The sequence below is a fragment of the Balearica regulorum genome, chromosome 1 (genome assembly GCF_011004875.1).
Source record: "Balearica regulorum gibbericeps isolate bBalReg1 chromosome 1, bBalReg1.pri, whole genome shotgun sequence".
Classification (NCBI taxonomy): Eukaryota; Metazoa; Chordata; class Aves; order Gruiformes; family Gruidae; genus Balearica; species Balearica regulorum.
In genome coordinates, this window is record NC_046184.1 from 91,222,956 (window position 1) to 91,235,445 (window position 12,490).

At 41.2% G+C, this 12,490-nt stretch overlaps 1 protein-coding gene across 2 annotated transcripts in view; it reads left to right on the plus strand.

Moving 5' to 3' along the window:
• The first annotated feature begins 219 nt into the window (after positions 1-219).
• The window catches only part of ZBTB20 (zinc finger and BTB domain containing 20), a 516,306-nt gene continuing 504,035 nt past the window's right edge, over positions 220-12,490 (plus strand). For both annotated transcript variants that reach the window (XM_075765562.1, XM_075765621.1), the window contains exon 1: positions 220-322. The gene's annotated coding sequence lies outside the window, so the exon portion shown is untranslated. The remainder of the gene's footprint in view (positions 323-12,490) is intronic.

A 12,490-nucleotide genomic window follows, 5' to 3' on the forward strand; every position in this document is an offset into this window, starting at 1 on the left:
GCCGTTATCGTTCTAAATGCAGGCCAATGACAGGCGTCATCCGTTTGACCAATACTCGCGCCTTCCAATAGGAGGGGCGCGTAGCGGGCCGGGGAGCGCGGCTTTACCAATAGAAAATTAGCAATGAGTCGCCAAGAAGGGGGCGGGCCTAGGCAGCGGCGGGGGGGGCGAGGCTCGCCCGGGAGTGGCGGCGCTGTGAGCCAATGGCGGCAAGGCAGCGGGGCGGGGGGGCCGGGGGCCAATGAGGGGGCCGGCGAGGCGGCGGCGGCTGCCTGTGAAAGTGTCGAGCTGCTGCGCGAAGGGAAGGGAGAAGATGAGAGAGGTACCGCGTTTCCGGGGTCAGCGGGGGGTTAGGGGCGGGGCCGCCGGGGGGCACCGCCTACCAGGGGGTGGGCCGGCGGGTCCGTACCGTGAGGCGGGCGGGCTGGCGGCGGGGGGCTGCGCGAGGCGGCTTTCTCGGGGCGCCGGGGCGCCCGGGGTGGCACGGGACCGGGCGCAGCGGTTTGCCCGGCGCGCGCGCGCGCGCGCGCGCGAGTCCTTGGGTCACAACCGTTGTCCTGAGGTGCTGGGCGCGCGCCAGGGGGCTGCCGCGCCTCGGTCCTCACGCGTCCTGCCGGAGTCGGGAGGGAGAGCCCGTACCCAGCGCCTCCCCGCACGCACACCTCCCGCCCCTCCGCGGAGCTTTTTCCCGTTCCGAAAAAAAGTTTCCGAGCTGGCCGGGCCACTCCGCAGCGCCGCTCGCTTGAGGGTGCGTGCGGCAGGAGGAAGAGTTGGCATCAACTTCCCTCCCCCTCCCCCCCGCTCCTCCTTCTCCCCCCCCCCCCCCCCCGCGGAAGGGCCGCTGGCCGGGGCGCTGGGAAAAGTTGCCAGCGCCCTTTTGCGAACGGCGCGACGGCAAGGCGAGGGCCGCATCTGCCGGGACAGGGGGCAGCTCGGTGGCAGCCCCCGGGAGGGAGGCGGGGGGGTTGGGGGCTGCGCAAGGTGCTTGGCGCGGCCGCGGCGCTGGCTGCTGCGGGGCGGCGGGTACCGCGTCGTCCGGCGGCGGGATGAGGGGGCCGGCGGGCGGTTGGGTGGCGGGGGAGAGCCGGCCTTGGGAGGAGTTGATCTCCGACACCGATGAGCTCAGCTGCTTTTTTATGCCGTCCTTTCGGGCTCATGGAGAAAATATGCGCGTTGATCCTCGCTTGAGGTTGGCAGCGCGTTTCTACCTGAGCGAGCCATTCGGATACTTTGTATCACGGATCCAACAGCGGCTTTAAAAGCAATCAGTCGCTTGCCCTTCCAGTGCCAGACATCTGTTTATGCCAAGATGGCAGGGTCTCATACCCAGGTTTCTTTAGTCGTGTCAATAGGGAGCGTTCTCAAATTTGTAAGTCGCAGTACAGAGGTAAAATGAATTTGCTGGTCGTTGCAGCAAGAGAACTAGAAAACGGGCTGCCTCACTGGCAGTCATGTTATCCAGACTTGGCTTCCTTTTGTAGCCGAGTAAGTATTTTTCAGGTTAAATGCCCTCTTGTCAGTTTTGTAGTTCTCTTTGCTGAACAGCAGATGAGAAATTGTAAGAAAGTAAGAGTCACGGTCTAGTAAAATTAATTAATATACAAAGCCTGAAGCTAGCTAGGTTCTTGCATCAAAGTAATTATTTAGGAGGAAAAAGTATCTCCATAAAATCTGTGATTATTTACAACTGTATAACAGTCCTGAAATCTGAACATCTTTTTGGGTCTTTCTGAATGCCTGGAATGTACTCTTATGCAGAAATGATGTCTTTGAAATTATGGGGCTCATGTTATAGAAATGCAGTATCATATAGCATTGTGAATCTTAGGGTGCTTTGCAAGAAAGAGTAACTCAAGACAAAAATAAATCTATGGTAGGAATGTAGTGTCATCCTTCTCTTACATGAATAAATCCTCAGAGGCAAGAAATCTTCTAGGAGCTAGGCTGTCTTCAGTAGATGCTATGAGTACACAATATTAGAGCTGACTGGGAGGATTCTTCCCACCCCAGTGGAAAATGTGGTATTTGTGAAGTTGCAGTTTTCTGCAGGAAAGTTCCAGTTTTACTGGAAAAAAATTAGATTTTTCTGACCAGAAAATTAAAGTGATGGTTCATGGCTACCTGCCTTGAAGACTGCTGTCAATTCCACTTTCTGCTTATGGGGAGCAAGCACAGTTAACAAAACCTTCCCCTGAGAGACCTCCACTTTTTACCTTGGGGTTTTTTTTTTTTTCTTTTCCCCCTTTAAAGGAATTGCTTGGATTTTTTATTCCACAAAGGATGAGAGCCCTTTATTTCTTACCCTGAAACATAACTGAACATTTTTTCATAGGACAAAAATTCCAGTATTTGGCCAGCCCAAATCAAAACTTCTGGAAACTTGGGGCCAGATCTTTGGCTTGTACAAACTGGCTAGTTCCATTGTGTTTAGTCCACAGAGGATTTGGCCCTAGTTAATTAATGGTTCACCCGAGGTCATGCAGTGAGTTGATTTTTAAAGCTGGGGACCAAATCCAGAGCTGCTATTATTCAATCCTGTCATATATCTTGAAGTTTACTGCACAACATTGTATTTTTCTTAGACAAACTGGATTAATAAGAGCCAGAATCCATGAGGCTCTGATTGCAACTTTTCTTAAAAATCATGTTCTGAAAAATCTATTCAATTGTGATCTTACTAGAAAAGAGAGTAAATATGTTGTAATTAGCGCATAGGTGACACTGACTACTGAGGGAGAGAGAGGCCTGAAAAACTGCTTTTGTTATTTAAACCTTTCTTTCAAAGTACAAAAGCATTTGATTGGCACTTCACTGATTTAATAGTCCATTTGTAATGCAGGAAGAACATTACAGAAGATTTTAGCATTATTTTAAATCTCATCATTTAATCTGTAGGTGTTTAAAAAAAAAAATCCTCATTTCTAGCACAAGAAAACTTTCTGATAGCATGTAGAATCTGTGACTAGTTGGTTGAAGATATGGATGCCTTGCATCTTCCAAAGTGAAATCATTTATAAGTCTTAAAACATAGCTTGTTTGTTGTGTTAGCACACAAAAAAGAAAATCCTTCTGGCCAAGGATTTCATGGTTGCTGTTACTACATTGTAATGTTAGGAATGGAATCCTAAGCCCCCTGCTTTAAAATCAGGGTTGCTAGCATTCAGACTAAAGAGGGGAGCAGTTGAGATCCTGTGCAGCAGCGATGCCAGATGTACATGATACCAGCTAGCTCATTCAATAGTCTGAATTTACAGAGGTTGTCTTTCACCTGTACTTGCAAAAAGATGCTTTGTGAAGGTTACACAAAGGCAACAAATGCAAACAGACCGGTGCGCACGGGCGCGCACCCCCCCCCCCCCCACCCCCGTGTTTCTGATTTTGAGGGGAAAAGAAGATTTCATAAAGTTCATGAAGGCTTGTCTTTGCCTTCCAAACGTTTGGGGAGCTACTTCATTGCTAAACTGTTATACGCTAGAAAGACCCTGAATTAAACAGCACTGAAATGACTTCCCAATGTCAAAGAGCAGTCAGTAACAGAGTTTGAACAGACCTTCTGTCTCCCCGGCCACAGCTGCACCTATTGGCTTCATTGTCCCATCCCTCCTACGCACATGCATGCCTGGCATTGTTTTGGAAATACAGCAGAAACTTGATAATTCAAGCTGATGACTTGGAGAGCCACTTGTGGAATTAATTTATTGGGTAAATTAGTGACTAGATATGCAGGCAGATTTAAAAAAAAAAAGATGCTATGTCATAGTGTATGAGTTGTTCTCTTACCTCAAACTGTGGTTTAATTATCACTGCACTAACTGAGCATCCTGGAAAATATTTTGTTCGATATTTTAAAAGTAAAGTCTTAAAAGATCTCAGCATGGTTCTATCCTTGTTATTTAAATCTGTGAGGGGAATTGGGTTTTCAGCTCTTCAATGAGGAGTTATAATTTGGGATTAGAAATTAATCCATATCACCTATTTTATGGCACAGGATTTATAGCATGCCTCAGAGGTTAAACCACAGCCCTGGTATACTGATCTGTGCTGTAGGCTTATTTGATTTCAGCAGGACTGCCTGCCTAAGACAAATAGGATTTGATCCTTGCTGGGTAACCTTGGTCAAATTCCAGGTGGCCCTCAAGTCTTACTATTTCCATCTTGGTATTAGAAAAGAAATGTGTTCTTTTTGTTTATTTTTCACAGGCCCTCAGTATTGTTCAGTGTAGTTTGTCATGTGAGGCTGTAAATCCCTTCAGGCGAGGTGGGATTTTAGATTTGCAAACTGTTCCCAAATGATTGCATGTGTATCATGAAGGAAAAGGCTGTCCTGTAGCCAAGTGTGGACAGAACTTACAAAGTTTAGCTCATTAAGATTCCAGAGTGACTGCAGATATTAATGTAGAAGATGATATGGGGAAAAAGAATTATTTTTAATTTGTTCCAAGTACCAAATTAATGTTAAGTAAGCAGAATTCATCTGTAATTGCATACATAGTAGCCCAAGAAATCTTAGCAGCAGTTTAAGCTCTCTGAAGAGGCTAGCTATTGCATTACGGTATTGAAAAGCAAAACAAAAACAATATAGCATCTCAAATTGGCAGCTTTTAGTAAACTTTGTTTACCCTTCCGTAGTCATGCTGACCCTTGATCTTGTGTATCAGAGCCACAGTTCAGATCACAAAATTCAGTTCTTCAATTTTCATGAGCAGTATATATTGAGATGAATTGCTGGGCGTTTCTGAAGCAAAAGAAAATAATTGCTACTGACAAGTTTTCACAACCTGAGGTGATTTGGGAAGGTCTGTATTGCTTTGTGAAGTCCCATACTTTGTGGCCTGAGCAGGGTGTGCAGAACAAAAAAAGACTTGAGGATGTAGATTATTTTGCACTTACCAATACCAGTCAATATCAGATTCTACTGATTTTCCCAGGTATTCATGAAAGGTGCCTTCAGGAGTACCGAGATACAACACTTTGTAATCAAATTTTCTCATAATACCAGCAAAGTTCTGAGTCTGATTCTTTTACTACTTATTCAAAGAAATAATTATTCCTTCATCTTATTTTTTTCATCAAATATGGGGGTCCAACCCAGTTACTGCTTCTTATATTTTCATGAAAGCATACTGACAACTGAATACTTGTTTACTGGTTTTGGTTCCGGGCTTAAGACTTGGGACTCATGAAGCTCTCTGCTCTGCCACGAATAGCATATTTGTCTTTAAGGAAAATTGCTCAGTCTTTGTTTCCTATCTGTATAACGGGAATAATATCATGTGCTGTCATCACAAATATTTGTACAAGGAGAATTCCGAAATGCTGCTGTTATGGTTACGTATAATATCTCAAGTAATAATTTCAAATGGTAGGTGCCAGTTATTCCATTGGCTATTTGGTTTGACAATAAATGCCAATGTCAGTAGCTTTATAAACTTTGGTGTAGTTACTCTGGGTTTTCATCAGGAAACAGAACGTGGCTTAGACATGAATTTCCTCTCAAATAACTGAAGTGACATCAGTGGAATTATACAGGAATGATTTTGGCATTGATACTACTGAAAGACACAGTGCTGTGAGTCCTTTGGCCTCATACAAAGTGAGCTGTATTAGTACAGCAGTTCAAAGCTTCTTTGGAATTGTGGTATCTTCTTTACTGTTAAGTTTTCAAGTACTGCGGCTAGCAAGTAGTGTTTCTGGAAGAACTTACAGGATTCAAAAATGTGCATGTCTCACACCCAATACTAATTATACACACAAATGACTTAGTTCCCCATATGACCTTTAGCACATCCATTTGACTAAAGCTTAAGAGCTTAGAACTTTTAAAGCATTTTTGTGACAAACTATGGTCGGAAATCTAGGCTGCTCTCCTTCTTATATGTAACACTTTGTATTTCCAGACACTGTAAACAGAAAATCTTTGTGTGATGTTTACTCACATCACTTTATGGAATATGAAGAAAGCAGAAAATACCCGCTATTTCAAAAACTGGTGATAACTTTTAACTGCTCATATTTTTGCATGCATCTTTTGAGACCCTGAGGCTTTATTTCCACCACCAGCACTACTAGTTCTGTACATTTCCCTCTCGCGCTGATGCTAGTTGTAAGTTGCAGTCATTAAGCATAATACCTCAAGTTAGATGCTGAACACCCTCAAAACTCATGTAGAAGTTACAGCTTTTCAGCATAGTGAAACGGGCAAAGTTCTTTGAAACGGATTGGGAGTGCCTGAAGTTTGGTGTTTGGGCCAATAGAAAAGTTGCTGTTCATCAGTATTTTTATGCGTAACAGAGTAAAATTAGGGATTGAAATAGCAGGTGCTGCTATTCTTCTCTAGAAGCAGCAATATCTGTTTTGTTAAGCAATTTCCTGTTTCATAGCTGTAAAGTAAATAAAATCTTTGTGCTATTTAGTTGGAATTTAAAGGTTGGGTCCAGTTTCTCTCCAAAACATGCGTAGGCCTTCTCCCCCATTGTAGCGTATGAATAACACCCACTGAACTCAATGCGAGGGTTTTTTTTTTTTATCATGTGGCTGAAAAGAAGAGTCCCTATTTATAGCATTCAGACATTGGCAGGTGCAAGACTGGTGAGAAACTTTAGTCTAACACATACAAACTAGTCGTTTAGGAGAGTCTTCTACATGGTGGTAACTGCTCTTAGCTGGGCTGCTAGAATCAACAGTGTTGCTCAGTGGCTGTCTTCTTGTTGAGATCGATCAGTTTGTATTTCCAGGAGGGCATGTAACGAAGAAGGGCCTGATGGTGCTGATTGCAGTAATATACTTAGCTATGGCAGCTTTAGCTATTATTTATAGAAGTGCTAATTATATCAATAGAAATAGCAATATTAATACTGTTAAGTGTCAGAATCCGTGCTTGACAGCATGAACTAAACGCAGCTACTGTGAAACAAAGCAGCCAGCCTGTCTCCCTTGTCAAACCACCAATATGCATTACAGGAAGAGTACACACCCACCTTAATTGCTTGGGGTCTCACCATTTTTGCTCATCTTGTTGTATCACTATCATTTCGAGCTGAAAACGCACAAGACCGTCTGTTCCCATGAAATGTAGACTGTATCCAAAGTCAGTCTGGAAAATTCAAACTGTGACTAAAAGTGTAACAGTGGATTCCAGTTTAAAGCTGTCGTCCTACAATGCTGGAAACTGAAAAGTGTCTTGAAGTTCAGAATCCAACCCAAACTTTTTTTTTTTTTTACTCTGTATTCTACCACTTCTTGTTTACAAAATAGTTGGTGAAAACTCACATAGATTTCAATACCCAGAGTTACGTGCAGACTACGTTATAACCAGCCTTAATTGGCATCTTTTAAAGGGCAGAAATCATATTACCAAAAAATAAACAAAACTAAAAGAAAACAAGAGCATATTGAGACTCATTTTCTGGCTGCTTTTTTAACATTTAAAATGTGCTTGATTTCCTGTCACAGCTCTTGTTACTTCTGCCTACCTCTTGTGACAGTGTTTTAGACTGACTTCCCACAGGAGCTTACAAATCAAGCAGGTTAATGTCTTCATTAAAACTGAATAACAGTTTACTTTGGGAAAAAACATATTAAATATTTCAGGATATTGAACACCAAACTACTGTTAAGCTTTAACTAATGCATTTACTTGCTGACACTTGCTCTCCGATGGGACATGTAGCTCAAGTTAATGTCACTAGAAGTGATGTTTAAGACTTCATGAGAAAGTGTTTCCAACCCCTTCTAGATGATTTTACTCTATTTCTATCACTCTGTACTTGAGAAAAAGTTTTAAATAAGTTATTTCAGCAACTTGCCATCCTTATTTTGGAAATGTACTGGGTATAAATGTCTCCTTTAGAGTTTTAAATAATCCTTTCTATGTCCTAGATATATGTGGTACACTGTGTAAAGAAAGTGACAGTCTGTTGGACTCCGGACATGTAAAGAATGTCCTTAGCATACTTTGCCTTTGGGAGGAAAATACAAGGATTGTTGCAAACAGAAAAGGTTGGGTTTTTGTCACCCATGGTTGTGAACCTACCTTAAGTTGTGACTGATTTAGTGGATCAGTAGAATGGAAATGGAGGCAGATGGCCAGTAGGACAAGGTTTCTCCATTGGAAAATGGTGGTTGTCTGCCTGGGCTGCTGTTCCTACAGAAGTCCGTGCTTGTGTCTTTCTCACCCTCTGTAGAATCCCTTTGCAACGATGCCATGTGGGACACAGGGGCATCCCATCAGTAATAGGAATGTTGTTTGTTTGGGTTTCTTTTGTTTGTGTTGCACTGCAAATTCTGTTGGTGTAATTTGCTTTATCAGCTTTTTTTGGTTTTGTTGGGATTTTTTTTTTTTTTTACCTCTTCGTTTGGCAGTCCTACAGTTTACTTATCTATTATCAGAGCCATGTCAGACTGTGATGCGTCATTCTTTCTGGATCCAACTGCAGCAGCATCCCAGTACATGATGCAATCAAACAACATTCCTCCACTGGCAGATTTAGACCAATCCCTTTGAAGTTTGTTAGTTTATCCAAAATCAAAGCCAGTTTCAGTTCTATCCTGTAATAATACTGATATTTTTTTATAACCTTTCCCATTGTTGGTCTATAATAATCCTGGAGCTCCTCTGACATCTCTAAACTCTGTGAACAGGTGATCTGTGAGTAAATCTCCCTGAGGAGTTACAAACTTTCTTGAATTATTTACATCTGCTGTAGGAATTCTTTCTTCTATTGCATACTGGGCTGATTGCATAGATGATACAAACTGGATGATGCAGAAAGAAACAGAGGATATGCCTAGCACATAAAGATATGCGTTAGTCTTATTAATATATTATATCAAAAATAATTCCTACTGTAATGCTGCTGGCTTTAGCTGAGTTAACTTGAGGAAAAAATTTCGCCCACAAAACTTAGGATCTTGGTTATAGCCATAAAGAGATCGTTGAGAAAGATGAATGGCTTAGAGAATAATTTATGCAATAGGACAAAAGTAAAAAGTCTAGTTTAACTACTAGTGGGTATCTGAAAGACGTCATCATTTTGTGGTGGTGTTGTGGAATATAATAAGCCTTATCCTCATCTCATTTGGCAAACTTGGTAATTCCTGGTAGGGTAGTAGGTAATTGATGAGTGCGTGTGGAATATGAATTGGTTTTTATCTTTACGTGTGGTCACACCGCATTTAAGTTCAGTTGAGTAGAAAAAATAATTACCAGTTTTATTTGAATAATTCTGTGGGGCACTCCACTTTTTGAATAAACAAATATAGATCAATATTTCCTTGAATTTACTTCTCATGCACATTTATTCACTATATTGTCATTCTAGCCCTGTAAGTAGTTCCACATGTCACGTTTTTGAGAGTTCTACATCTATGGTTTGAAAATGAAAAATGTCTTCCCTTGTCCTGACTTGCAAGATTAAGACAGAACTATTTTAGTTACAAGGTTGGCCTAAAGTGAAATTACCAGAAATCAGAGGTTGAGATGAAGAGGGTTAGTAATCCCCCTTTTCAATGAATGGGTCATCTTCTTGGTGCCACGTGGGAGACATTTACCCCATCCTGCTGTCCTGCACCTGTTCTGTGGATGCCATTCTCTTGGGCTAGTAATCTGGCACTTTTTACCAATGCAGTACTGCTCCTGGAAAGCACGATAACCTGAACTTTGGGAAAATGGTTTAAATTAATACTCTCCAGATTCCCAATTAGTATTAATGTTATTTGCATATATGTATTCTAACAGATACTAGGAGTCCCCGATGAGATCAATGCCCCATCCACTGGTGGTGGGGTATTTTACATACTGTAAAACAGAGGCGCTGTCTCAGGAAGCTTATAGTTAAATAGGCAAGTCAGGCAAAAGGTGAGGAAACAAAATACTAGAATTACCACTGTGGGGGTTGCAGACCAAGACACAGAAAGATTTAGTGACTTGATCGGGATAATCCAGGGCAAGGAAAGAGAGGTTTTCAGAGGCAACTAACTCCCACTAAAGCAAGCATGGGAATGATGTGCCAACCTGCCATTTGTGCCTTTGAAAATTTCCCCAGGGAGTCTATTGTAGAGCCAAGCATTGAACTCTGATCTTCAGTGCTCCACCAGACAACCGTTCCTTTCTGCTTTAAGTGTTTTTAATTGAAAAATACCATCTGAACAGTGTCTGTAAAGAATTACTTTTCCTCAGAACCTCCAAAAGAAAAGCAAAATGATGTGCTACAGCAATAAATTAACCAGTGATCAAAATAAAAACCACAGTCTTGTTATGAAAACCAGAACTGGTGGGTAAATACTGTGAGTTTGACTCCACTGAAAAAAAATCTACTCTGGTAAATGTTAATACTTTTAGAACTAAAGATTTTTGGTTTAATTATTAAACTATTCAAATCTCTTCTAAACAGACTTTACATGCAAAAACTACAAATTGCTTAAAAAAATGAGCAGAAGTTCACCCCTTGCTTTTCTGCAGGCACTATTTATATCTGTGTCGGTGCTTGTTTCAGAGAAGAGAATAAAACTGAAGCCCACATGACCCTATCTTACTCTCCCCAAATAGCAGTAACACTTTTCCTTTTTTTTATAGAGTTGTACGTGTATTAACTCACACGTTCTCATCGCTTCGTGAGGAGGTAGACTCTTTTCCCATTTTGCAGTTTGGGAAACAATGGCAGAACTCAAGGTTATACAAGTCCAGAGAAATTGTTAGAGTCAGATTACGCTGCTGGAGTGACCCATGTTCAGGCCACTCCAGCATGTCCCCTAATAATATTTTACAAGCCTGAGCCATCTGTGTGTGATGAGATCAGAAGTAAGGAAGTCTGTAGTTGCCAAGAGAATTTTAGCTTGCAGAATTGTACAACTACAAAGAAATCCTACGGCATCAACAAAGGAAGCTCAGAGAAATATTCACACTGAGCTCTTTTGGACTATTTTAATTGGAGACTGACTGTTCTTGTAAAATTTTAAGGGTTCATTCTTCCTTTTCCACACCTAATTGTTACTGACAGTATTGTAAGCTTCACATACATTAGTAGTAGTCTCCAAAATGGCTAATCCCATATTTTGCAAAAGCAAGAAGATACTATTTCTGCTGCACCTCTCTCTGTACTTGTAGGGGTCGCCAGCCTTTTTGACTTGGCTGCATCCCAATGGCTTACCTTCCTTCCCCTCACAAACATGCACATGCTCAGAAGTACCCCAAACAAGAACACACCCCCCCCCCCCCCCCCGCAAGAATTCTCTATCCACTGCTGACCCATGGAGTTCTTGCTATGTGTGGACCTCAGAGGTATGATGGGCTCATAACTTACATCTTCCTGCTTTTATTTGTTTTAAGAAGTACTTCACAAAAGCAAATAAATACAAAGGATAGGCTTTTCAAAAGCTCTCAGCATCAGTCTAGCTCTTCTGCCTTTGAAGACAACTGGGACTTGACTTGACTGGAGATGGAATTAAGCCAACACTGAGCATTTTCAGCACTTCCAGTCATAGCTTCTCCCCTGAGAATTTATAATCTTACAAAAAGGATTAATTGATTAACACTGAAGTTGACCAATGGATATTAATCTTTAGCTCTCAAGAACAGCTCTGATTTTGGAACAGAAAAGTCTCTTGAGTTTTTGTTTTGGTTACTATGGGTTAAGTTCTATTAGGGTTTCTCCCACTTTGTTTTATTAGAAAATGGTATTTATTTGACTGCGGTATGCTACCTAAAATTGTTATAATTTTGTTTCTTTATTTCCATAAACATTGCTATGTTTATTTTGGAAGGGTGGTTACTTAAGAAAAAAACAAAAACAAAGTAAGCTTAAAAATATATTGGCTATCTCCCATATCTAATATTCTCTTGTAATCAGTGTATATAATTTTCCTATAGCACCAATTTAAATAAAAAATGAGAGAGAAGAGAGACATTGGAATCTATTTTCAGGATGGCATATCAGACCACACACACTTATGGGGTAGAGTAGATTTGTTATTTTGGGCAGTACTGTGGAACTTATGAGAAGCTTTCTTTTTTTATACAAAGTTAGTTCAGAGTAGATTAAAGTTTATTTCAAACTCAGCATATTTGACCTCAAGCATCATAAGAGTCATGTAGAATTGGCTCGTGCTATTAAATTCCTGCAGCGAACTCCATAATAATGATTAATTTCTTTCATAAACTCTCTTCATAATTAATACAGGTTTCATTGTGGGCACTGCTATTCTCATATTGATTATCTCTACAATTTAGATTGGACTCGTAAAATGATGTCTTTGTTTACTCTGATGACCAGACATTTATTTTATTTGGATAACTCTCATCATTTGCGAACTGAACTGGGGATATTGCTACCATAGAAATTACAAATATTTCAGAGCTGTTTCATGCAAGAGCAGGGATAATTTTTTGGCACCTGTGATTAATAATACTTTGGTGTTCTCTGATGCCTCTCATCTGAGAATCTGAGTTCTTTATGAACATCAATTAATTAAGCTTTAAAACACCCTCCTGAAA